The sequence below is a fragment of the Triticum aestivum genome, chromosome 7A (assembly GCF_018294505.1).
Source record: "Triticum aestivum cultivar Chinese Spring chromosome 7A, IWGSC CS RefSeq v2.1, whole genome shotgun sequence".
Classification (NCBI taxonomy): Eukaryota; Viridiplantae; Streptophyta; class Magnoliopsida; order Poales; family Poaceae; genus Triticum; species Triticum aestivum.
Window position 1 is genome coordinate 262,137,728 of NC_057812.1, and position 27,049 is coordinate 262,164,776.

The window sequence follows — 27,049 nt, forward strand, 5'->3', positions numbered from 1 at the left end:
TATTTCCAAGAGTTATAATAACGGTCTTTATGTGACCCGGTAAGGTGATGTCGTGCCTAGCACAGCTGGCCGGAGGCCCTATTGTTATATATTCAGTTTCAGCAAGGTTATCCATTCTTCCATGAGGAAATGGTAAGACTTATTCTATAAGTTGTTTCCGATGGATCCTTTGTATCCAAAATCTGATCTTCACATGAAGATCATGTCAATGCTATCTCGAAGCATGTCTATGGTACTCCAATTTTCAACAAGAACATTTGAAACCCAATGTTAAATGTTTCCTGCCCAATTATCCAAACACCGTTGAATGGGTAATGTCATGAAAATTTCTCTCCCCTTTCCTAAAGGGGTTTTCTACGCTATATCCCGTCATGAATATCATGCGTTGCTTGCCCTTGGGAAGGATATACCCCCTGATATATGTGTTTAAACACACTTTCCTTTTCATTGTTCTGTTTAATATGATAATCTTATTTTCCTTTCCATTGGTTGGTTTAACCTTTCTTGAGGTCTATATAATCTAAGCAGTATTATTCTCCTGCTTATGTAAACACCTCGGTGTACAACTCTGTCAGTAAGACCCTGTTGAAATTGTCGATAGCATTTCGGTAACCACCGATGGACGAGAACTTTGCCTACTGGTCCGCCTCGTTCAACGAGCAGGAAAATGGTTCTCTTCGTCCCTCGTCCTTGGTACTGATGTTGTTGCCGACATAACTGATAGGCTATCCTCTGACATACCTTGCTTGCATGATCACGCAAGACGTCTCTGCCCTTCCTACCTTTAACCCACATGGTGGGCCCATAACCCACAGTTCCACATGATCGAAACCTGACTCTCCTGTACCCCCCTGTACCCAAGGTTGTTCCTCGCGCGTGGCCTCGTATGTAATTCATGAGCCACCTTCAATCTGGTATCAGACAAATACTTATTCTCGTGGCTTCGAACCCCTTTCACGCCACATATCAGACATCGAACGATTGCCTGCCCGCTCGAAACTTCCCAGGATACCTCCTTACTCTGCTCTTGATATTTTCTTAAGTTTCAATTCGAGAGTTACTTCCGCCACCCTCCCCGATGTTATCGACCAGATAGTCAAACCTGCAGAGGTCCATTCTCTCGGGATACCCACCCTTTATCCTTTCGTAAGTACGATGGAACCCCGAAGAAAGGACGACAAACTTCATCATGATGACCCGAAGGAGAGGACTGAAGACATCAATGTAATGGGTCGACCTCTTCGAGAAGAGCTACTATGATCGAGAAGAATCGTTAGAATTTCGTAACCAGACCCCTTCCCCCTTATAACCGATCCTAAATCTCGGGACGAGATTTCTTGTAGTGGAGGAGAATTGTGACGCCCGGATAATTAAGCTACAGTGATTCCCCGCTAATGATGCCACGTCACCACGGTTACTGTGATAAACTCTCGATAGTTCGGAACCGAAACAAATTCAAAATTTAAATAAATGAAAACAATAAAAGTTTTCTAAAATTAAAACAAAAATGTTCGGTGGTTGCCAAATATTACAAAGATAATTATGGTGTAAGGTTCACAATTTTATAAAATGCCTAAGTGTTTATAAATAAATAAGAACAGAAAAGAAAATAAATAAAGAGAAAACAGAAAACAATACAAAAAAAAAGAGAAACCCCCCTGGACCCTGGCCCAACTGGGCCGACCCCAGGCCCAGTCGGCCACCCCCATAACCCCCCACGCCCCAAACCCTAACCTACCCCACTCCCCACTCGCCGCCCCCCACCCCCTCGCTTTGGATCCGGATCGGGAGGAGCCTGATCCCCTTCTCCCTCGCTCGGCGCCCGACGCCGTCGCCCGTCGCCGCCTGGACCTCGCCGGCGCCCTCCCCCACCGGCCTGCCTCCTCGACGCCGACGACGTCCTCGTCCCCCCCTCGACCCCCGCTGCCACGGTCCCTACCCCCCCTGTGAGGCCCTCCCATCCTCTTTCCCCGCGCTCGCCGCGCCCATCGTCCCGCGCACGTCCGAAGCTTCTCGCGCGCCCGCGCCCTCGCCACCGTTCGCGCGAGCCGCCCCTGCCGTCACTACGGCCACCACGCTTCGGCGCCTGCTGTCGCCACACCCACGGCCCCTCGCGCCACTCTCGCTCCGTCGCGGCCTCCCTCCGCCACGGTCACCGCCCTCCCCGCCCGCGGTCGACGCGCTCCGGCGCCGCCCGTTGCACGCTCGCCGCGCTCCCCTCGACCGCGCCCCTGGACGCTCCTCCCGCACACCTCTTGCCTCGCTCCGGTGCCGCGCTCGTCGCGCCCCGGCCCGCGCTCACCGTGGCCTCGCCTGCGCCTTCCCGGTCCGGCGCCGTGGCTGCTGTTGCGCCCGCCGGCCACGCCCTGCCGTGGCCCGCCTCCCCTCTCGCCTGCAGCCGGCGCCCAGCCCGCCTCGCCGGTGCTGCTGCGCGCGCCTGCGGCGGCCGCCCGGGTTCGCCCGTTAGCGGGTGGCGACCGCACCCCGCACCCAACGCCTGCAAGGCCCCATGGGCCACTGACCACAGGGGCCCGCCCCCATAACGTTTTATTAAAAAAAAGGGAAAAGAATTTAGATAAATATAATTAATAAAAATAATAATGAATAAAATTAATTAATTAATTAATTAAGTAAATAATTAATTTAATTAATCCTGATTAATTAAACCTAATGACTAATTAACCTAATTAACTACTGTTAATTAAACTTAACTAAGATAATTAGTTAACAGGCACTAGCGAATGGGACCCACCCGTCGGGTTGACCAAGTCAACCCTGTTGACTGCTGACGTCAGCATGACCTCATGCTGACGTCATAAATTCATTTTTCGAATTAATTAATTAATTAATTAAATTCCAGAAATTAATAAAATCTTTAGAAAATCATATCTTTTAATCCGTAACTCGGATTAAAATATTTTCAACATGAAAGTTGCTCAGAACGACGAGACGAATCCGGATACGCGGTCCGTTCATCCGCCACGCACCCCTAACCTATCGAACCCACAACTTTCCCCCTCCGGCTCCTCTGCCCGAAAACACGAAACACCGGGAATACTTTCCCGGGGTTTCCCCCCCTTCACCGGTATCACCTACTACCGCGTTAGGGCACACCGAACACCGCGTATTGCCTTGTTATATTTTGTGATGCTTTGTTTGCTTTGTATTCATTATTTCTTCCCCCTCTTCTCTCCGGTAGACTACGAGACTGACGCTGCTGCTGACCAGTTCGACTACGGAGTTGACGACCCCTCTCTCTTGCCAGAGCAACCAGGCAAGCCCCCCCTTTGATCACCAGATATCGCCTACTCTTCTCTATACTGCTTGCATTAGAGTAGTGTAGCATGTTACTGCTTTCCGTTAATCCTATTCTGATGCATAGCCTGTCATTGCTGCTACAGTCATTGATACCTTACCCGCAATCCTAAATGCTTAGTATAGGATGCTAGTGTTCCATCAGTGACCCTACACTCTTGTCCGTCTGCCATGCTATACTACTGGGCTGTGATCACTTCGGGAGGTGATCACGGGCATATACTATATACTTTACACTGTTACATTACCTATGATACTGTTCGGAGTTGGGGGCTGAAAGGACAGGTGGCTCCATCCCGGTAGAGGTGGGCCTGGGTTCCCGACGGCCCTCGACTGTTACTTTGTGGCGGAGCGACAGGGCAGGTTGAGACCACCTAGGAGACAGGTGGGCCTGGCCCTGTTCGGCGTTCGCGGATACTTAACACGCTTAACGAGATCTTGGTATTTGATCTGAGTCGGCTACGAGCCTATACGCACTAACCATCTACGTGGGAGTAGTTATGGGTATCCCGACGTCGTGGTATCAGCCGAAGCACTTCAGACGTCAGCGACGGAGCGGCGCGCGCCGAATTGGACTGGAACGCCACTAGGCTAGGTCTGCTTTCGGCCGCCCACGCAACGTGCAGGTGTGCTCAGGGCGATGGGCCCAGACCCCTGCGCGCTTAGGTTTAGACCGGCGTGCTGGCCTCTCTGTTTTGCCTAGGTGGGGCTGCGACGTGTTGATCTTCCGCGGCCGGGCATGACCCAGGAAAGTGTGTCCGGCCAAATGGGATCAAGCGTGTTGGGCTATGTGGTGCACCCCTGCAGGGAAGTTAATCTATTCGAATAGCCGTGATCTTCGGTAACAGGACGACTTGGAGTTGTACCTTGACCTTATGACAACTAGAACCGGATACTTAATAAAACACACCCTTCCAAGTTCCACAGACAACCCGGTGATCGCTTTTCTACAGGGCGACGAGAGGAGGATCGCCGGGTAGGGTTATGCTATGCGATGCTACTTGGAGATGCTGCTTGGAGATGCTACTTGAAGATGCTACTTGGAAGACTTCAATCTACTCTCTCCTACATGCTGCAAGACGGAGGCTGCCAGAAGCGTAGTCTTCGACAGGATTAGCTATCCCCCTCTTATTCTGGCATTCTGTAGTTCAGTCCACTGATATGGCCTCCCTACACATATACCCATGCATTTGTAGTGTAGTTCCTTGCTTGCGAGTACTTTGGATGAATACTCACGGTTGCTTTCTCCCCCCTTTTTTCCCCTTTCCTTTCTTTCTGGTTGTCGCAACCAGATGCTGGAGCCCTGGAGCCAGACGCCACCGTCGACGACGACTACTACACTGGAGGTGCCTACTACTACGTGCAGCCCGTTGACGACGACCAAGAGTAGTTAGGAGGATCCCAGGCAGGAGGCCTGCGCCTCTTTCGATCTGTATCCCAGTTTGTGCTAGCCTTCTTAAGGCAACTTGTTTAACTTATGTCTGTACTCAGATATTGTTGCTTCCGCTGACTCGTCTATGATCGAGCACTTGTATTCGAGCCCTCGAGGCCCCTGGCTTGTATTATGATGCTTGTATGACTTATTTATGTTTTAGAGTTGTGTTGTGATATCTTCCCGTGAGTCCCTGATCCTGATCGTACACGTTTGCGTGCATGATTAGTGTACGATTGAATCGGGGGCGTCACAATACCCTTTGACTAAAATTGCAATTTAAGAAAAGGTGAAACCTGTCTTCATGCAGGCGTGTGGGACAAAGAACACAAATATTGTCATCTTGGTCTGTCCTACAATGCCTCCCGAGGAGGAGGTCCCGTGTGTTGAGTCGATCAGAAAAGAGCAACCAATGAAAAACCTTGATTTTCATCGCGCATGAGCTCCGCCAAAGCCAAACACATGGAGTAATTGTTGGGAGGTGGGAGTGCATGATGGTGTAGAAGCTTTTTGCAGAATAATCAGACTTCGAGGGCCAAGACCACACATCAGGTATAGTGACCTATCTGTGCAACAAAGTAACCCAATGGAGGAGGTGCTCTAATTCAGAAGATGTTGTGCTCGAGATTGGTAAGTGAAACATTGATGCCACGTCCTCTGTTTCCAGAAAATCCATGGCAGAGATCTTATCATCTTTGACAAAAGAGAACAAATGAGGCAGACAGTCTCGTAGAGGTCTGTTTGAAATGTTCAATATCCAACTGGCAGACCAAAACAAAACAGAGTCCCCTTGATTAACTGTGGCTGAAGAGATAGCTCTGTAAGAGTCAGCCAGTTTGAAAACATACCTCCACCAAAAGGAGCCGTATAGAACCGTGGCTTGGAGTACTATACCATCATAATAAGTATTCCAGATGAGAGAGACCCAAGGGTCTTCCTTGTTGAAAAATTTATGGAGGTGCTTGATGAGTAAGCCCTGATTCTGCAAGTGCAAATTGATAATGCCATGACCACCTTTATCCTTGGGCTTGCAAACCAAATCCCATGCTGCAAGGGACTACCTGGGAGTGTCCGAATTGCCACGCCAAAGGCATTGTCTTTCAATTCTTTCAAGTTGCTTGATTATGCCAATTGGGATGTCCAAGGTACAAAGGAAGTATATGGGCATGGAGGACAGCACAGAAGTAAGCAACTGAAGTCTAGAACCCTAATTCAGCATGGCAGAGATTGCAGAAAGTCTTCTTTCAACTCCGTCAACCAAGGGCATAAGATCTCTAATCCTTGGCTTGGTAGTTCCCAAGGGAAGACCCAAATATGTAAAAGGAATTGTTCCCAAAGAGCAGCCAAACATAGCAGCAAGCCTAGTGGCCTCATTAGTATCCACATTAAGAGGCACCATTGTGGATTTTTTGGAAATTCACCTTGAGGCCAGTTGAAGCATAGAAGACATCCATCATATCCTTGAGTGTTATGAGTTGGAAATCCACTGCAGGTACAATTAATATGGTATCATCAGCATATTGGATGATAGGAAAATGTGGATCATGGGAAGGTATTGGCAGGGTGAGAACTCCATCAGCTAGCATTCTGTTAACCACTGACTGCAAGAGGTCAGCTGCAATTACAAAAATCAAAGGAGATAAAGGGTCCCCCTGCCTAACCCCACACTTGCACTGAAATTGTTTTCCTGGCACACCATTCAAAAAAACCGAAGAAGAGCTAGAAGATAGAATTTCCTTGACCCAAGCTAACCACCTAGCATCAAAACCCTTGTGTTGTAAAATTTGCAAGATGGCCTCATGCTCAATTGTATCAAAGGCCTTTGCAAAATCCAACTTCAAGATCAGAATAGGTCTCCTAGATTGTTTGCACTGGTGGATGTACTCAAATGCCCACGCTAGACAATCTTGAATGGACCTTGACTTCAAGAATCCATACTGATTTTTGTGAATGCACTTAAGTATCACTAACACCTATTGGCAAGTAGCTTGGTTAGGAACTTGAGGCTAGTGTTGGTCAAGGAGATTGGTCTGAAATCTCCCGGGCCTCGAGGAGCAATCATTTTAGGTATAAGAGTAATCAGAGAACCATTGATCCCCTCAAGGCTAAGCGAGCCAGTAGAAAGTTGCTCGATCAAGTTAAAAAGTCCTTCTGAATAATGGGCCAGCATTTCTAAACAAAAATACCATTAAATCCATTGGGCCCATGAGCCCAATCCATTGGCATTTCCTTCAGAACTATATCAATTTCTGCTTGTGAGAAAGGCCTTGAAAGATCGTGCAGGCCATCAATGGGCTGGATCAGGTCGGCCAAGCTAAAGCCCATTTGAATGCCCCTGGTTTGGCCCATCCGAGATTTAAAAGAGTGCCAAAGAACTCCCACCATTTGGTCATGATCATGAATGGTGACACCATTGTCAGATACCAGGCTGGAAATACTGTTTTTCCTGAGTCGTTCATTCGCCATTGCATGGAAAAATTTAGAGTTTTCCTCTCCAACTTTAATGTAACGGATAGTGCAGCGTTGCTTCCAATAAATATACTGCAACCCTAGAAAATCCTCATGGTGGAGCTTGACAATTTTCCTGAAGATAAACTCAGGAATAGTGAGGGGCCTGCATTCTTCTAGAGTATCCAAGCAAAGAATCGCTTTAGAACAGTTAAGAATAACTTTCTTTATGGAGGCAAGATTAATATGCCATCCACTACAAACAAAGACACATCCGTTTCATTTTGGGCCGAACGAATTTTTTTCTATCATACTTATGACACTTCTATGACGATAATTGTGACAAAACCCAGTATCATCATAGATGTGGTGGGCTCCTACTTCTATTACAAAAAATCATGACAGAAAATGGGCTTTTTGTCCTGGGCGGGCCGGAGACGCGGCTGCATGACATTCTTTGGGCCGTCCATGACGGAAAAAACCGTGGTAGAAGCAAGGGCGAGGAAAATTTCGGGGAGTTCCCGGTTACGGTGGGTGGTCGGGGGCCGAGCGATGCGGGTTTCTTTCGTACACATACGCGCGTGTGTGTGAGGCATTGGGCTCTAACTGAACCCGAGCGATTGAACTGCAGGCTACAGGTTACTGAACAAAGTGATTCCTTCGCTACTGCTACTAACTGAAGCCAATCGATGTTGCCTCTGGATGAATAGTGAGTGTTGCTGGGGGGGTTTGGATGAACAGGACCCCGTGGTGCTGCTTCTGGATGAACAGGACCCCAATCGATCGAGCCGGTTGGGGCTGGATGAACAGGACCCAGTGGAGGGCTGGATGAATAGGACCACCCTGTGGAGAGCTAGATGAACAGTAGATGGTGGAGGGTTGGATGAACAGTAGCCCGTGGAGGGGTGGTTGAACAGGAGCCCGTGGAGAGGGCTGGTTGAACAGTAGCCGGTGGAGTAGCGCGTGGTGGAAGCTAGATGAACAGGAGCCCATGGATGAATAGTCATAGGTGGAGGCTGGAGGAGGTCGACGGTGGATGAACAGTAGCCCGTGGAGGCTGGAGGGGGTCGACGGCTGGAGGGGGTCTTACCCGAGTATCAGGACCCATTGCTAGTGAGTAAAGGGCATCATCAACTGCATGCCCATCCTCCCGCATCTTCTTAACCTATGGTTAGAAAATGGACAAGCTGATTCTTATGTACTCTATATATTAAAAAACTGACAGTGTAATTCAAAAGCTTACATGGCTCTTGAACCATTTCGCAATCCTGCCATAACCAGTTTGTCAATGTTTCTTGGATTTTGCGGCAGTAATTCCTTTTTGTACATGTTGCACAACATAGTGATCGCGTCAAACATCTAAATATATAAGAATGTGCTGCAAGTTTAGTAGATTACAATGTATAAGCTGCAGTACTTAGCACTTACTTGATATAAGGTAGTATGTCAGGACAATTATTCAACACATACCAAACCATTTTGTCCAAATCTTTAGGTTTGTCCTCTTGTCGACTCTTCCCTATAACTCGAACAGAATAATCGAAAACATTGAGCCTGGGATTGTCTTCACCCACCTCTTTGCTAAGATGATCAGCTGTTTCAATGTATTTTGAGCAGACACTTCTGTAGCAATGTAGGCCTCTGCAATGGAACCCTCGGGTCTAGCTCTGTTCCTAACATAGCCCTTGAAAGTGCCTGGACGCCTTTCAATAGGGTACATCCAGTCATACTGTATTGGACCTCTAAGTAGTGCCTCATCAGGTAGATGAATAGCCAAATGCACCATCACATCAAAGAAGGCCGGAGGATATATCTTCTCAAGGTCGCATAGGATAGTTGGTATCTTGTCTCTAAGATGCTCCAAATCATCTATCCTGATATTTCTATTGTAGAGTTCCCTGAAGAATTGTCCCAACTCTGCAACTGCTCTGTATAAGTCAGGGCGGCCCATCCTCTAAGGATAACAGGTAAAACCGTTTGAAGTACGACGTGGCAGTCATGAGTTTTCAACCCTTGTACCTTGTTTCCATCTGCACTGACTCTCCTTTCAGGGTTGGAAGCAAATCCATGTGGGAATCTCACACGTGACAGGACCTCGCATAATTCTTTTCTTTTTACCTTGTCCAAGACGTACACAGCTGGTGCCATATCCCGTGGTTTACCTTCATCTTGCACCTGCAAATCCTGTCTGATACCCAGGTGTGTCAAATCAATCCTAGATTTTAAGGTATCTTTCGTCTTGCCTTCAATATTAAGAAGTGTGCCGATAATGCTGTCACATATATTTTTCTCGATGTGCATCACATCAAGATTATGCCGCAGATCCAAATCCTTCCAATACTCCAAGTCCCACAAAGTGGACCTGTGGGTAAACAATAATCTCTCTTCTGCCCTGCCACGCTTCCTTTTCCCGCTACCATTACCAGGATGGTTTCCTAATGTAATATGCCTGACCTTCTCTAATTTCACTCGTAAATCATCGGTGGTGAGCCTCTTTGGCGCATCACAGTTTTCATGCTTTGCATTGAACACATGTCTTCTGTATTTTCTAGGATGCGGCTTGTCGTTGGCAAGGAAACAGTGGTGTCCAATGTAACAGATCTTGCTAAGTATTGCATATGACAGTGGATTCCTGTCACAATGAACACATGCATTGTAACCATGTGTCGTTTGCCCTGACATAGTGCCCAAAGCTGGATAATCATGGATGCACCAAATTATAACAACACGCAGAAAAAATCAGCTGGTGGGCTGCTATATAGGTCTCGAGTGAGAACACCCCTCCATAGCTGTTAAAGTTCCTCCACAAGAGGCTCCATGAACAAATCAAAATCCTTTCCAGGACTTTTTGGACCTGGGATGAGAAAGTCCATCATGTAGTTTGATTCTTTGGTGCAGACATTTGGAGGCATGTTGTAAGGGATAACAAGCACTGGCCACATGCTATATGTGGCGCTCTGGTGGCCAAATGGGTTAAATCCATCTGAAGCTAACCCAAGTCTAATGTTTCTCGGGTCAGCAGCAAACTTTTCGTGTTTCTGATTGAAGCTTTTCCACTCACTACCATGTGATGGATGGATCATTACATTTTGATCTCTGTACTCTTGGTTCCTAGAATGCCACCGTGCATCCTCTCTTGTTTCAGCATCATGAAATAACCTCTGCAATCTTGGTGTAATTGGAAAATGTCTCAGAACATTTGAGGAATCCTCTTCACAGCATCACCATCTTTCCATCTTGATGATTTGCATTTCGGGCATTCACTTAAGTTGGCATAATCCTTCCGGAACAGAACACAATTATTCTTACAAACATGGATCATATCATATCCAATTCCAACTGCAAGAAGGAAATTTCTTCATTTTACTGTAGGTGTGTGGCAGCTCAGACGCATCTGGGAAAGCTTTGCGGAAAGCAGCCAACATCACATCGAATGATTTGTTGGTCATCCGCTTAGATGTCTTCACCTGAAGAAAGGTGACCATAGCTGAGAATACTGACAGCTTATTTCCTGGGGTGACAGCCACGTTGCATTGTTCCAACATGCGGGCCCACCATTTTTCTTCTGCAGTTGAAAGTTCACGGAATGCGCGAGCATTTCGTAGCATTGTTTCATTGTTGGTGAAACTCACTGGCTCCGCCACCACCACCTCCTCCTCCTCTTCCACCTGAGCATCAGGCAGATCAAGATGGTGATATGTTGCTTCCACGTAGTCAATAACATTGATGTTCACAGCTTCACCATGATGAACCCACCTAGTATATGTGACCGACATCCCATACAAGTGTAGATGATTTTGCACAGTTGACTAGGGTCCTGTAACTGAATTCATACAACTGCTACACGGGCAGAGCACATCTGATTTCAGACCACCGTACTCTGCTCTGATAAAGTTCATGAAGTTTTCAACCCCCTCGACATATGCATCGAAGAATCTTCGAGCAGAAGTTATCCAAGTCCTATCCATCTGTTAGACATACAAATTAGTTCTACTAGATATTACAGGAAAAACATATATGTTTTTTTATGAAGTCCTGAAAAAAAATACCTAGGTCGATGTCTAAAGCTATGACAAGATATTTGGACGAGCAGATCTAAGTAACGAAATATATGTAAAGCTAATTCAGCAAACAGATTTGAGTGCTAAATTATGGCAGGCTGTTTCAGCAGTCAATGAGGCCGAGCACACAGCCATTGAACTATCGAAGGCCATCGCATCAACAAAGATCGAGTATAAAACAGTGTAGAGGTATTTCACCTAACAGATTGGCTACCAGACCATGGTAATCTACGTCACAATAAATATATGGCAAGATATTTTAGCAACTAATCGGCCTTGGCATGCCATCTCAGCTAAGTAGATTGAGTGCAGAACAGGACAAGGAAGCTTCTTAAGTAGAGCATATTGACTGTAAACTATTTCGGCAAACAGTGAGATTAATAGCGTCTATCAGCTAACATTCAGCGCTACACCGACATGCACGGGGCCTCAGTCTAGAATGAGCGTACCGTGGGAGAAGCTGACCGCCATGCGTCTCCACACGAACGTCGCCAGCGGTGGCGGCGCTGACTGCCATGCGCCTCCACAAGAACGTCGCCAGCGGTGGCGGGGCGGCTAGAGGACGGCAGTCTACGAGAGCGTTCTGTGGGAGTGAGAGGATCGACGTGCGTCCCCTCGACGAACCGCGGCGCCGATGTATCGGCGCGGCGGGGAGGGCGGCTTTGGCGGAGCGAATGGGGTGGAGGGGGACAGGGGGGTGCTAGTTGGCCAAAGGGCAGTTGAATCTAGGATTTGGGGGGAATTTTTGGGTGGGTGGGGGGGATTTCGCGTGGTGGGCGGGGGGAGTTTGGCGCATGGTCGGTTTCTCCAAGTGCAGTCCCACGTGTCAGTGAAGGGCAAGCCGAAGCACGTTCCGTTTGCGTGAGCCATGTGCAGGACCAAACGTGTGTGGGGTGCAATGCGACCGCGACAAGGGTGCTATGAGTGTACCGCCTTTTTTCCTTTTAAACTAGGTGCTATGCCCCCTGAAAATAAAACTTGTTGCTTCGCACGATCCATCGATACTACTACTACTAATCTGGTAATCCTGACTAAAACTGCGTGGCCGGGTCTTTTCCCTCGTGATATGCTGGGAGGTTGGCTTAGTTTGGTTTTTAGGACAAGTAATGCTACACCTACATAATCCCAGTTACGTAATTAACGTAATGTGAAATGTGTGAGCTGTTGATTGCAGATTGGGGGGAGGGAGGGGCCCACCACCATGAAAATCAGGGGATGAGAGAGAGAGAGGCAATTTACGTTAACCCTTTCTGTCGGGGATATACCCCGCGGTATGACCCGGCCAGAAGTATGACCCGGTCGGGCTTGGCGTTTTCATTGGTAAACCGCCGGAGTGGCGACTCACGAGCCTGACGACTCACGGATGGCCCTAACGGTGGGTCAGATAGAAGATTAGGCCCAAGGCCCAGCAGGCCGGCTTATACTCTGGTGGGCCGGCTTAAGAGAAAAGGGATGATGAATATTTCCTTTACAAGGAATCAAGACCCGGACTTGTATTCAACTTGTGAGAAAGGATAGACTAGTCCTAGTCATACTAGGACTCCATATGTAACCCGCCCCTTCAACATATATAAGGAGGGGCAGGGCTCCCCAAAGGGGGACAGAAAATAATCTCTAGGGCTAGACACAAAGAGCCGGCTTACGGCGATTCCCTCATGATCATAATGAGATCTAGCCACAAACAACATGTACGGTTATTATCGGATGATGTTTCCCGGGGCCCGAAGCTGTCTAAACCCTTGTCTTGTGTTGTGTCTCTCTATTTCGCTCAACCCCTCTCAAGCTACCACATAGATGTGTTGGCCTCGCGACTAAGTCCTCACACTAAGGACATCTGCCGTGACAATTCCACGACAGTTGGCGCCCATCGTGGGGCCTGCTCACGGTGGTGATGAGTTCTTGGAGGGATCCCCAGGGGTCGAGGATTTTTGCAATTCTTCGGATGAAGATTTTTACAATCCATGAGATTGAAGTCAAATAAGAGATTAGCGTTGAGATATTCACGTCTGCCGCCACCGTGCGATGATCCGCCGAAACTGACAGGTACTCAATCTATACTTCACGAAACGATGGGGTTGATGAGATTAATTTTTTCTCGATGGATGTTGTGCACTACACCTGGTGATCCGACAAGGCATCAAATCCCAGAGAAGGCGAGGACGGCCGTTTTCTGCAGCACCTAGTATTTGTTGGACACGCAAAGCACTAAGACCAAGGAGGACCGTTCCGATGAAGAAAGCAGCAAAACCGTCGAGTTGACGAGACCAACAGAGCAGTCTAATCCAAAACCGGATCGATTTCTTGGGATGCTGCCGCGCGTCACTAAGACTGGTTAGATTTCCGTAACACGCGGCTAAGATTTGGAAGTACGGCGCATGTTTCCCGTCCATAGCAGCTATACGTCAGGGAAGCTTCAAGTCCCGAGGAGCTCAAGCGCTGCTGGTGTTTTTACTACTCATTTTTCTAATCAACACTACAACTGTTGCGAGGACTATTGCTGCCACGAAACCATATTGCTGCCACTTTCCATCAATCCAGGAACTCCAATCTAGTTACGCACACACGGGACAAATCCCAAAGGACCCCTGTGGTGGCAGAGAACACCGGCGGCCTCGTTGTTTCTGATCTGCATTCATTGAGGAGACGGAAGAACATGCGTATTGTGGCAAAAAGTATACTCAAAAACAGAGTGCAAAACACTGGTTTTGCTGATACATTGCGCAGGACTGCCCGTACTACATGGAGATTAAAAGCTACTGTCGTTTCTTCATCTCATCAAGACAAATTAGTTTTTCATGGATGGAATAAAAAAAGGGACAATGAATCATCGTGGCAGTCGTGAAGCCACATGGGGTGCTACTGCTGCTCAGCTAAACGTACATGCAGGCAGGGTATTTTCGGTCAGGCCACATCCAACATTTACGGTGCCTCGTTTTCGCTGCCGAGCCGCCACGAGCGCTCTTGCGTTGAGTCGCCGGATCACCTCTGCTGTATAAGCCGCCGGGGTCGCGTTGACCCACCTCTGCTGTGTTGAGCCGCCGAGGCTATATTGAGTTGCAAGTCTGCCTGAGTTGTTTCTGGCACGTTGAACGGATCATTGATCATCTGAACAAATCAGGTGCTATTTTTCTAAACTTTTACTGGTATAATTAAGTATCATCCAAAGCTTTTTTCACGGTATGCTATGCTGTACACAGGTCAATTGACTCATGGCCAAGGTATGATCCGGTCCTCGTGCGCCGGTGTCGGAGGCGACGTATACATCTGCACCACCCGTGCCGGGTGCTTAAAGACCTGTAGAATAACCCGGAGGGTTTCTGCTTGAACCGTCGGGACCATACTGTGTCGCCGGCCAGCCTAAACCGCCTCTATTGCAATGAACGGATCATCCGTTGTCCGAACAAAAAACATCAGGTGATATCTGTCCGGTTTATTTTCAGCGCACCTATTAATTTTTGTGTGAACAATTACTTTGGCATGTGGTATTCTTTCGTAGGACCATTATTCATTACAAGGCCTACTCATCTGCATATGTGCCGTTTTCAACGCTGCGGCCGGCTCTCTCGTCCACAGACGCCGCAGCCGTCTTTTTGCGACCGCACCGGCTTACAACGCCACGGACGACTCACCCGTCCGCTCTCACCGCCAGTTCACACGCCCGCACCGACTTACAACGAGGAGGACAACTTGCTCATCCGTAACGGCTTACAACGCCACGGACGATTCATCTGTCTGCTCCCGCGGCCGACTCACTCGTGATTGATTTCAGCTTCACCATGGTGATGATCAACTCCACGGTGATAATTACTGTCCTGACGCATCAGGTGGAATCCATCCATTATATTTTATATTCTATATTGCTTTCTTTGAAAGAGAAATTACTCTGGCTTGCAAGTTCTCCAGTGCAGGACAAGTTATGTTGAATGGCTCATACCGGTTTATATCACGGTCAAATATGGAGAGACTCAAGCCAACTCCTCGAGTAGTCTTAAGACTCGGGGGCTACAATGACATGACTCGGGAACTCTGGGTAATTGGAGGGAAGATAACCCGTCCTCGGAGGCTACTGCCATACTGGTGAAAACTTAAAAGGCCGTCAGAAAATTTCCGGCTCAAAATAAAGATTCCAGCTTAAAATCCGGTTCAAGAGACATCTCTCTCCCGCAAAGTTTTGAAGCTCTCAAATCCGGTTCAAACATCCGGCTCAAGGTAAAATTGTCTCTTACAAAGCTTTTTCTCAAATCCGGTTGAAATATCAGGCTCAAGGACAATCTGTCTCCCACAAAGTTTGGAAGCTTTCAAATCCGGTTTAAAAGTTCCGGTTCAAGAAGAATTAATCTCTCGCAAGATTCGAGTTCTCAGAAAAATTAAAGGTTGCCAAAGAGAACTTGCTGCCATGATGCGTGGTCCAAACATGGGTATCCTGCCTTACAGCTTACCTTATTACGGTCATTTGGGGGCTTCCTGCTCATCGAGCATAGCTGTCCGTACCCTTTTGATCGGTGTGATGCCAAAATTTATATGGTCACTTGGGGCTTCCTGTTCAAACATAGGTCGTATTCGAACCAAAGAGAACATAGCTGTCGTAACCCTTTTGATCGGCGCAAAGCCAAACTCACTAGGGGGCTTCTTGATCGTATCCGAATCATAGCTTAACGTCTTTTGGGTCCGACTTGGATCGTATTTGAATCAGGGTCGTTAAAAACCTCTCAAGGTCATTTGGGGGCTTCCTGTTCAAACATAGGTCGTATTCGAACCAAAGAGAACATAGATGTCGGTACCCTCTTGATCGGCGCAACGCCAAAGCCACTGGGGGCTACACGATCGTATTCGAATCCTAGCTTAACCCCTCTAGAACGGTTTACTGATCGTATTCGAATCAGAAACTTCGATTTTTATTTGGTTTAAGTTTTTGCAAACAATCTTTTGGGTTTTTTGATCCTTTTTTCTCATATCTGAAGCATATGGCTATGGTTTGGTTTAAACCCGGCTTGGCTTTGGACGATAAGTCGCCAGCATGTGACAATCATCATATATTTGGAAGTATTTGTTGGGGAACATAGTAATTTCAAAAAATTTCCTACGGACACGCAAGATCATGGTGATGCATAGCAATGAGAGGGGAGAGTGTTGTCTACGTACCCTCGTAGACCGGAAGCGGAAGCGTTAGCACAACGCGGTTGATGTAGTAGTACGTCTTCACGGCCCGACCGAACAAGCACCATAACTACGACACCTCCGAGTTCTAGCACACGTTCAGCTCGATGATGATCCCCGGACTCCGATCCAGCAAAGTGTCAGGGAAGAGTTCCGTCAGCATGACGGCGTGGTGACGATCTTGATGTTCTACCGTTGCAGGGCTTCGCCTAAGCACCACTACAATATTATCGAGGATTATGGTGGAGGGGGGCACCGCACACGGATAAGAGATCAATGATCAATTGTTGTGTCTATGGGGTACCCCCTGCCCCCGTATATAAAGGAGTGGAGGAGGGGGCCGGCCAAGGAGGGTGGCGCGCCCTAGGGGGGTCCAACTCCCACAGGGAGTAGGACTCCCCTTTTTCCTATTAGGAGTAGGAGAGGGAAGGAAGAGGAAGGAGGGAGGAAGGAAAGGGGGGCGGCCCCCTTCCAAATTCGGATTGGGCTTGGGGGGGGCTCCCCCTCCCTTGCTCCTTTCCCCTCCTTTCCACTAAGGCCCAATAAGGCCCATATACCTCCCGGGGGGTTCCGATAACCTACTGATGGTCCGGTATTGTCCCAATCTCACCCGGAACCTTTCCGGTGTCCAAATATAGTCGTCCAATATATCAATCTTTATGTCTCGACCATTTCGAGACTCCTCGTCAAGTCCGTGATCACATCCGTGACTCCTAACAACCTTCGGTACATCAAAATATATAAACTCATAATGAAACTATCATCGTAACGTTAAGCGTGCGGACCCTACGGGTTTGAGAACAATGTAGACATGACCAAGACACGTCCCCGGTCAATAACCAATAGCGGAACCTGGATGCTCATGTTGGCTCCTACATATTCTACGAAGATCTTTATCGGTCAGACCGCATAACAACATACGTTTGTTCCCTTTGTCATCGGTATGTTACTTGCCCGAGATTCGATCGTTGGTATCTCAATACCTATTTCAATCTCGTTATCGGCAAGTCTCTTTACTCGTTCTATAATACATCTTCTTGCAACTAACTTATTAGTTGCATTGCTTGCAAGGATTAAGTGATGTGCATTACCGAGAGGGCCTAGAGATACCTCTCCGACAATCGGAGTGACAAATCCTAATCTCGAAACACGCCAACCCAACATGTACCTTTGGAGACACCTGTAGAGCACCTTTATAATCACCCAGTTACGTTGTGACGTTTGGTAGCACACAAAGTGTTCCTCCGGTAAACGGGAGTTGCATAATCTCATAGTCATAGGAACATGTATAAGTCATGAAGAAAGCAATAGCAACAAACTAAACGATCAAGTGCTAAGCTAACGAAATGGGTCAAGTCAATCACATCATTCTCCTAATGATGTGATCCCGTTAATCAAATGACAACTCATGTCTATGGTTAGGAAACTTAACTATCTTCGATCAACGAGCTAGTCAAGTAGAGGCATACTAGTGACACTATGTTTGTCTATGTATTCACACATGTATTATGTTTCCGGTTAATACAATTCTAGCATGAACAATAAACATTTATCATGATATAAGGAAATAAATAATAACTTTATTATTGCCTCTAGGGCATATTTCCTTCAGTCTCCCACTTGCACTAGAGTCAATAATCTAGATTACACATTAATGATTCTAACACCCGTGGAGCCTTGGTGCTGATCATGTTTTGCTCGTGGAAGAGGCTTAGTCAGCGGGTCTGCAACATTCAGATCCGTATGTATCTTGCAAATTTATATGTCTCCCACTTGGACTAAATCCTGAATGGAATTGAAGCGTCTCTTGATGTGCTTGGTTCTCTTGTGAAACCTGGATTCCTTTGCCAAGGCAATTGCACCAGTATTGTCACAAAAGATTTTCATTGGACCCGATGCACTAGGTATGACACCTAGATCGGATATGAACTCCTTCATCCAGACTCCTTCATTTGCTGCTTCCGAAGCAGCTATGTACTCTGCTTCACATGTAGATCCCGCCACGACGCTTTGTTTTGAACTACACCAACTGACAGCTCCTCCGTTTAGTAAAAATACGTATCCGGTTTGCGATGTAGAATCGTCCGTATCAGTGTCAAATCTTGCATCGACGTAACCATTTACGATGAGCTCTTTGTCACCTCCATATACGAGAAACATATCCTTAGTCCTTTTCAGGTATTTCAGGATGTTCTTGACCGTTGTCCAGTGATCCACTCCTGGATTACTTTGGTACCTCCCTGCTAGACTTATAGCAAGGCACACATCAGGTCTGGTACACAACATTGCATACATGATAGAGCCTATGGCTGAAGCATAGGGAACATCTTTCATTTTCTCTCTATCTTCTGCGGTGGTCGGACATTGAGTCTTACTCAACTTCACACCTTGTAACACAGGCAAGAACCCTTTCTTTGCTTGATCCATTTTGAACTTCTTCAAAACCTTGTCAAGGTATGTGCTTTGTGAAAGTCCAATTAAGTGTCTTGATCTATATCTATAGATCTTAATGCCCAATATGTAAGAAGCTTCACCAAGGTCTTTCATTCAAAAACTCTTATTCAAGTATCCCTTTATGCTATCCAGAAATTCTATATTATTTCCAATCAATAATATGTCATCCACATATAATATCAGAAAGGCTACAGAGCTCCCACTCACTTTCTTGTAAATACAGGCTTCTCCAAAAGTCTGTACAAAACCAAATGCTTTGATCACACTATCAAAGCGTTTATTCCAACTCCGAGAGGCTTGCACCAGTCCATAAATGGATCGCTGGAGCTTGCACACTTTGTTAGCTCCCTATGGATTGACAAAACCTTCTGGTTGCATCATATACAACTCTTCTTCCAGAAATCCATTCAGGAATGCAGTTTTGACATCCATTTGCCAAATTTCATAATCATAAAATGCGGCAATTGCTAACATGATTCGGACAGACTTAAGCATCGCTACGGGTGAGAAGGTCTCATTGTAGTCAATCCCTTGAACTTGTCGAAAACCTTTTGCAACAAGTCGAGCTTTATAGACAGTAACATTAACGTCAGTGTCAGTCTTCTTCTTGAAGATCCATTTATTCTCAATTGCTTGCCGATCAACGGGCAAGTCAACCAAAGTCCACACTTTGTTCTCATACATGGATCCCATCTCAGGTTTCATGGCTTCTAGCCATTTTGCGGAATCTGGGCTCACCATTGCTTCTTCATAGTTCGTAGGTTCATCATGATCTAGTAGCATGACTTCCAGAACAGGATTACCGTACCACTCTGGTGCAGATCTTACTCTGTTGATCTACGAGGTTCGGTAGTAACTTGATCTGAAGTTTCATGATCATTATCATTAGCTTCCTCACTAATTGGTGTAGGTGTCACAGAAACCGGTTTCTGTGATGTACTACTTTCCAATAAGGGAGTAGGTACAGTTACCTCATCAAGTTCTACTTTTCTCCCACTCACTTCTTTCGAGAGAAACTCCTTCTCTAGAAAAACTCCAAATTTAGCAACAAAAGTCTTGCCTTCGGATCTGTGATAGAAGGTGTACCCAACAGTCTCCTTTGGGTATCCTATGAAGACACATTTCTCCGATTTGGGTTCGAGCTTATCAGGTTGAAGCTTTTTCACATAAGCATCACAGCCCCAAACTTTCAGAAACGACAACTTTGGTTTCTTGCCAAACCACAGTTCATAAGGCGTCGTCTCAACGGATTTCAATGGTGTCATATTTAACGTGAATGCAGCTGTCTCTAAAGCATAACCCCAAAATGATAACGGTAAATCAGTAAGAGACATCATAGATCGCACCATATCTAATAAAGTACGATTATGACGTTCGGACACACCATTACACTGTGGTGTTCCGGGTGGCGTGAGTTGCGAAACTATTCCGCATTGTTTCAAATGTAGACCAAACTCGTAACTCAAATATTCTCCTTCATGATCAGATCGTAGAAACTTTATTTTCTTGTTACGATGATTTTCAACTTCACTCTGAAATTCTTTGAACTTTTCAAATGTTTCAGACTTATGTTTCATTAAGTAGATATACCCATATCTGCTTAAATAATCTGTGAAGGTGAGAAAATAACGATATCCGCCATGAGCCTCAACATTCATTGGACCACATACATCTGTATGTATGATTTCCAACAAATCCGTTGCTCTCTCCATAGTACCGGAAAATGGCGTTTTAGTCATCTTACCCATGAGGCACAGTTCGCAAGTACCAAGGGATTCATAATCAAGTGGTTCCAAAAGTCCATCAGTATGGAGTTTCTTCATGCGCTTTATACCGATATGACCTAAACGGCAGTGCCACAAATAAGTTGCACTATCATTATCAACTCTGCATCTTTTGATTTCAACATTATGAATATGTGTATCACTACTATCGAGATTCATCAAAAAATAGACCACTCTTCAAGGGTGCATGACCATAAAAGATATTACTCATATAAATAGAACAACCATTATTCTCTAATTTAAATGAATGACCGTCTCGCATCAAACAAGATCCAGATATAATGTTCATGCTCAACGCTGGCACCAAATAACAATTATTTAGGTCTAATACTAATCCCGAAGGTAGATGTAGAGGTAGCGTGCCGACTGCGATCACATCGACTTTGGAACCATTTCCCACGCGCATCGTCACCTCGTCCTTAGCCAATCTTCGCTTGATCCGTAGCCCCTGTTTCGAGTTGCAAATGTTAGCAACAGAGCCAGTATCAAATACCCAGATGCTACTGCGAGCATTAGTAAGGTACACACCAATAACATGTATATCACATATACCTTTGTTCACTTTGCCATCCTTCTTATCTGCCAAATACTTGGGGCAGTTCCGCTTCCAGTGACCAGTCTACTTGCAGTAGAAGCACTCAGTCTCAAGCTTAGGTCCAGACTTGGGTTTCTTCTCCTGAGCAGCAACTTGTTTGCTGTTCTTCTTGAAGTTCACTTTCTTCTTCCCTTTGCCCTTTTTCTTGAAACTGGTGGTCTTATTGACCATCAACACTTGATGATCCTTCTTGATTTCTACCTCCGCGGCTTTTAGCATTGCGAAGAGCTCAGGAATAGTCTTATTCATCCCTTGCATATTATAGTTCATCACGAAGCTTTTGTAGCTTGGTGGCAGTGATTGAAGAACTCTGTCAATGACACTATCAATAGGAAGATTAACCCCCAGTTGAGTCAAGTGATTATGATACCCAAACATTTTGAGTATATGTTCAATAACAGAACTATTCTCCTCCATCTTGCAGCTATAGAACTTATTGGAGACTTCATATCTCTCAATCCGGGCATTTGCTTGAAATATTAACTTCAACTCCTGGAACATCTCATATGCTCCATGACGTTCAAAACGTCGTTGAAGACCCGGTTCTAAGCCGTAAAGCATGGCACACTGAACTATCGAGTAGTCATCAGCTTTGCTTTGCCAGATGTTCATAACATCTGGTGTTGCTCCTGCAGCAGGCTTGGCACTTAGCGGTGCTTCCAGGACGTAATTCTTCCGTGCAGCAATGAGGATAATCCTCAAGTTACGGACCCAGTCCGTGTAATTGCTACCATCATCTTTCAACTTTGCTTTCTCAAGGAACGCATTAAAATTCAACGAAACAACAGCACAAGCCATCTATCTACAATCAAACATAGACAAGCAAGATACTATCAGGTACTAAGTTCATGATAAATTTAAGTTCAATTAATCATATTACTTAAGAACTCCCACTTAGAAAGATACCCCTCTAATCCTCTATGTGATCACGTGATCCAAATCAACTAAACCATGTCCGATCATCACGTGAGATGGAGTAGTATCAATGGTGAACATCAATATGTTGATCATATCTACTATATGATTCACGCTCGACCTTTCGGTCTCCGTGTTCCGAGGCCATATCTGTTATATGCTAGGCTCGTCAAGTTAAACCAAAGTTTTTCGCGTGTGCAACTGTTTTGCACCCGTTGTATTTGAACGTAGAGCCTATCACACCCGATCATCATGTGGTGTCTCAGCACGAAGAACTATCGCAACGGTGCATACTCAGGGAGAACACTTATACTTTGATAATTTAGTGAGGGATCATCTTATAATGCTACCGTCAATCAAAGCAAGATAAGATGCATAAAAGATAAACATCACATGCAATCAATATAAGTGATATGATATGGCCATCATCATCTTGTGCTTGTGATCTCCATCTTTGAAACACCGTCATGATCACCATCGTCACCGGCGTGACACCTTGATCACCATTGTAGCATCATTGTCGTCTCGCCAATCTTATGCTTCCACGACTATCGCTACCGCTTAGTGATAAAGTAAAGCATTACAGCGCAATTGCATTGCATACAATAAATCGACAACCATATGGCTCCTGCCAGTTGCCGATAACTCGGTTACAAAACATGATCATCTCATACAATAAAATTTAGCATCATGTCTTGAACATATCACATCACAACATGCCCTGCAAAAACAAGTTAGACGTCCTCTACTTTGTTGTTGCAAGTTTTACGTGGCTGCTACGGGCTTAGCAAGAACCGTTCTTACCTACGCATCAAAACCACAACGATAGTTTGTCAAGTTGGTGCTGTTTTAACCTTCGCAAGGACCGGGCGTAGCCACACTTGGTTCAACTAAAGTTGGAGAAACTGACACCCGCCAGCCACCTATGTGCAAAGCACATCGGTAGAACCAGTCTCGCATAAGCGTACGCGTAATGTCGGTTCGGTCCGCTTCATCCAACAATACCGCCGAACCAAAGTATGACATGCTGGTAAGCAGTATGAATTATATCGCCCACAACTCACTTGTGTTCTACTCGTGCATAACATCAACGCATAAAACCTAGGCTCGGATGCCACTGTTGGGGAACGTAGTAATTTCAAAAAAATTCCTACGCACACGCAAGATCATGGTGATGCACAGCAACGAGAGGGGAGAGTGTTGTCTATGTACCCTCGTAGACCAGAAGTGGAAGCGTTAGCACAACGCGGTTGATGTAGTCGTACGTCTTCACGGCCCGACCGATCAAGCACCGAAACTACGGCACGTCCGAGTTCTAGCACACGTTCAGCTCGATGACGATCCCCGGACCCCGATCCAACAAAGTGTCAGGGAAGAGTTTCGTCAGCACGACGTTGTGGTGACGATCTTGATGTTCTACCGTTGCAGGGCTTCGCCTAAGCACCGATACAATATTATCGAGGATTATGGTGGTGGGGGGCACCGCACACGGCTAAGAGATCAATGATCAATTGTTGTGTCTATGGGGTGCCCCCCTGCCCCCATATATAAAGGAGTGGAGGAGGGGGCCGGCCAAGGAGGGTGGCGCGCCCTAGGGGGGAGTCCAACTCCCACAGGGAGTAGGACTCCCCTTTTTCCTATTAGGAGTAGGAGAGGGAAGGAAGAGGAAGGAGGGAGGAAGGAAAGGGGGGTCGACCCCCTTCCAAATTCAGATTGGGCTTGGGGGGGGGGGCTCCCTTCCTCCTTTGCCCTCCTTTCCACTAAGGCCCAATAAGGCCCATATACCTCCCGGGGGGTTCCGATAACCTCCCGGTGATCCGGTATTGTCCCAATCTCACCCGGAACCTTTCCGGTGTCCAAATATAGTCGTCCAATATATCGATCTTTATGTCTCGACCATTTCGAGACTCCTCGTCAAGTCCGTGATCACATCCGTGACTCCGAACAACCTTCGGTACATCAAAATATATAAACTCATAATGAAACTATCATCGTAACGTTAAGCGTGCGGACCCTACGGGTTCGAGAACAATGTAGACATGACCGAGACACGTCTCCGGTCAATAACCAATAGAGGAACCTGGATGCTCATATTGGCTCCTACATATTCTACGAAGATCTTTATCGGTCAGACCGCATAACAACATACGTTTGTTCCCTTTGTCATCGGTATGTTACTTGCCCGAGATTCGATCATCGGTATCTCAATACCTAGTTCAATCTCGTTACCGGCAAGTCTCTTTACTCGTTCTGTAATACATCATCTTGCAACTAACTTATTAGTTGCATTGCTTGCAAGGCTTAAGTGATGTGCATTACCAAGAGGGCCCAGAGATACCTCTCCGACAATCAGAGTGACAAATCCTAATCTCGAAATACGCCAACCCAACATGTACCTTTGGAGACACCTGTAGAGCACCTTTATAATCACCCAGTTACGTTGTGACGTTTGGTAGCACACAAAGTGTTCCTCCGGTAAACGGGAGTTGCATAATCTCATAGTCATAGGAACATGTATAAGTCATGAAGAAAGAAATAGCAACAAACTAAACGATCAAGTGCTAAGCTAACGAAATGGGTCAAGTCAATCACATCATTCTCCTAATGATGTGATCCCGTTAATCAAATGACAACTCATGTCTATGGTTAGGAAACTTAACCATCTTCGATCAACGAGCTAGTCAAGTAGAGGCATACTAGTGACACTATGTTTGTCTATGTATTCACACATGTATTATGTTTCCGGTTAATACAATTCTAGCATGAATAATAAACATTTATCATGATATAAGGAAATAAATAATAACTTTATTATTGCCTCTAGGGCATATTTCCTTCAGTATTGGCTTCTAAGGATTGGGTTATCACCCTTACTGCATAGGTCATGTAAACTGGCAGTACAAATTAAATATCACAATGGTTATATGTGGGATATTATGATCCGCCCTGCGGTAAACCGCCAAGGGATCTTGTGATTTACTTATGTGCAGGATAAGACTACATTTGAGTGGTTACCCGCCCTGGCTTTTGACGTTAAGTCACCAGGGCATATGTTGTTTAAACTCTATGCAGGATTTTCAGAGCTATGACTTACATAAATGATTAAGTCCCAGGCCATCATCAAAGATTGAAATTGGTGTCTCAAAAGGGTTATCAATTCTTGATTTTCTCAAAGGCTATAAGCCGCCGGGTTATAAAAATTCTGGCTTACAATGAATGCGCATTAAGTCGCCATTGGCCAAGAGCCGCCAGGTATTTAAAACTCCAGATTTACTTGCCCACAGATAAGGTATTCAAATTCGCTTTGGCACAATGGCTATTATTTTATCAATGGATATGATTTATTCTACAATGGAAAGAATAGTCCCAAGTTGCTGCAGGCTTACAACCCGGCACTTGGGGGCTACATTATTCAGTTTGAGATTATATCAAATATGCAAGTCCCATGTCACTGCCAGCATGCACCATGGCACTTGGGGGCTAATGCAAAGACAATTTTACTAAACTTATTGAAGACCCGACTCATCACATCATAATGAGCCGACCCTTGGGGGCTACCAATTGCTCCTGTCAACAATTTAAGGTACACAAGTTTTATTCTATTATATTGAAGGGTCCACTGCTCAGTTGGTAAAGCACAAAGCTCTTAACCTTGTGGACGTGGGTTCAAGCCCCGTGATGGGGGTTACATCATATGATGTTCTTTTCAAAGAAGTATATATAAAGTCCCAGCTCAGTATTATCTTACCGAGCCGGCCCTTAGGCTACATGTTGTTGTTCAAATCTATATGATCGTATTTATAAAGTCCCTGCTCATTATTGCATAATGACCCGGCCCTAGGGGGCTACACTAGTCGAAGTTTTTATGAGTATAAGGCAATTACAAGTCCCAGGTTGCTGCAAGCATGACAACCCGACACTTTGGGGCTACATATATGGAGTATTCAGTCTTTACTAGTGATTAAGATGAAGAACATGGATTTCTTCAAAGTGGCAGTATTTATATTGAAGCAAGTCTTAAGTCATTACTTTGTTTCTGCTCAAGACTTGGGGGCTACAGGTAATATGGATATAAGGGAGAAAAATCTTCAAATTCCCAGTTTTGACTAAACTAGATTGACCCGGCGTCACCAATAACTATGACCCGGCGTCGGCAACAATTATGACCCAGTGCTATCAATATTTACAAACCGGATATTTTGGCAATGATAAACCGACAAGTTCTACAAGCCGACTGAAAGTCAGATGAGTTTTTCAAGACTAGTATTTTTAAGTCGGAGCTTTGGAAGCCGATTCAAGTAGATTATTTATTACAATATTTCTCTATAAGATACCAATGTCCGCAAATTGGTTCTGAAGCTGGCCTATTGGCCCGGATTTCTCAGAAGAAGTATCTGGATTTTTGCATTGGCAAGGTTTGGACATATCTATTAAAAGAGATTTGCTATAAGATCTTTGAGTATGCATCCAGGAGGAAATGACAAGGACTTAAAGATGATCAGGTGTCGGCTCAGGAAAATATTTAACCCAGAGCACAACCTATCAAGTTTGTTCCTGTGTTTATTTTATAGGATCAGTTTAACATGGATAAATCCAAATTAAACTGGGTGCTAATGTCGGGGATATACCCCACGGTATGACCCGGCCGGAAGTATGACCCGGTCGGGCTTGGCGTTTTCATTGGTAAACCGCTGGAGTGGCGACTCACGAGCCTGACGACTCACGGATGGCCCTAACGGCGGGTCAGATAGAAGATTAGGCCCAAGGCCCAGTGGGCTAGCTTATACTCTGGTGGGCTGGCTTAAGAGGAAAGGGATGATGAATATTTGCTTTACAAGGAAGCAAGACCCGGACTTGTATGCAACTTGTGAGAAAGGATAGACTAGTC